This window comes from Corylus avellana, chromosome ca2, assembly GCF_901000735.1.
Source record: "Corylus avellana chromosome ca2, CavTom2PMs-1.0".
NCBI classification, from domain to species: Eukaryota; Viridiplantae; Streptophyta; class Magnoliopsida; order Fagales; family Betulaceae; genus Corylus; species Corylus avellana.
Window position 1 is genome coordinate 17,356,013 of NC_081542.1, and position 2,139 is coordinate 17,358,151.

Sequence of the window (2,139 nt, forward strand, 5' to 3'; positions counted from 1 at the left end):
GTACACAATGGACTCTTACACACTATTTTTGTCAGAATTCTATTCTAAAGTCCGCAATAAAAAAAATGAACTACTATGCATGATAAAACAAAATAATTAAATACAAATACTTAAAATAACTCGCTATCGAAATGATAGGACTAGGTAACCAAGTGCAAAGTATTTAACTATTTTCTTCATCGTCCCAAGCATCCTACCAAATAATAATTTACCGAAAGGGCAAAGTAATTATTCATATGGACCTTGGTATAACAGTTCACAAAATAATAATCCAACATATATTTATTTATTTATTTTGAATAATATCCAATAAAACCCAAGAATTTATCATGGTTAGTTTCACGATAGGCGATCACATAATTACTCAAAATCATTTATTTCGATGTACAAGATTATCCATGTTGAACAACAACAACAAAACCCCAATAATTTATCATGATTAGTCCCACGATAGGCGGGTACATAAACACTCAAAATCATTGGTTTGGTCTATAACAATAATATCCACATTAAACTGAAGGTTCATTTATCTCAAAATGGATATCATAATAAATGCACGTAGTTCAACTTCAATTGGAAGATAATAGAAAATCATAAATATTACTTCCAATCATAATCAAAATGAACATTAGTCATAAATTGTATATCTCATTTTTTTTTTTTTTTTTAAAAAAAAAAAAAAAACTTCTCTTAGGTAAAAGTAAAAATGAAATCCATTTATTTATCTCACTTAGTCTTGAAATATTTTGAAATAACTCATTAAAATGATTACCAAGTGCACCTTTACAATGATAAAGACACAACATATTGAATAATTACTTGATAATTATTATAAAATATTCTGGACAAAAATTGATTTTTGTTCATTTAAATAAGAATTTTATATTCGCAAATAATCTCTAGATTTACACAAAGATATCTTTCAAACAAGTTAGAAATTTAACCAATGGACACAAAATAATATTCAATCAAAATAACACAAAACCGTAGTAACCACCAAATTACACCACATGCACGGCATCACTGAATTACAATAATGGCAATGATACATCATGTATTAAACATGCTGATGCTTTCAAAGTTTTCAAAACCCTTTATTGAATTAACGATAAAATTCAACAATTTATTGTAGTTAGTCCCATGATAGGTGAGAGCATAACTGGTCAAAATCATCAATTTTATTCATAATATAATTATTCATTCACAAAAAACCATTTATTAAATTTACGATAAAATCCAACAATTTATAACAATAAAATCATCGTGTAGGGGAGAGAAACACAAGGGAAAGTCAAACAAGAGTAAATTAATATACATATTAGGACACCACTTCTAGCCCAAAAGCTTAAGCTAATGGGCTTGGGTCCACTTAGGTATATTAACCACTCTTATTCTTTACAGTTTCACAATGTGGGACACAAACCTCACAAGTGTATGCACAACACATCCATTTTATACACAACACAATTATTCATATTGCACAAAATTTCTTAATTTCAATAGGATTGTATATAAATTTCACAAGCAATAATACATGCATGATTTATGTATTTATTATAGCACATGCCTTAAATTCAATATTTGTTCATAACAAAATATTTCAGAATCACAAATCTAATGAACATTGTATACAAAACAATATGTATATACAAAATAAGCTGATATTAACATTTGTTTTCTTAAATATAGTACTTACCCCTTTCATTTCTCAATATGTAACATAACACTCACACATGCATTTATAACAAATCTCCTCTTCACGTGTGGGTTTCTTCTACATTGACTCAACTCTCTCTTATATGTGAGTTATTTTACAAATCATAGAGTGTCACGTATACAAGAGTTATACCAATAGCATTTTATCAACTTATGGGCTGGAACCAAAGTTTTATGAGAAAATATATAACTTACTACTCTCATAAGATGACACATTTCCAAGAAATAATACTTAAAGTCTCTTGGGTCAAAAACGCTTGTTGTTCATGACAAAGGAAATAAAAAATTTTGGATTCTATGTTCTATATTTAACACGCATGCAGGAAATTATCAATCTGTGCACCATAAGCTTACATCTTTATGCTAAACATAAATATACTGTTTAACACATTAACAATTTATGCTCGGCAAAAAAATATTTCT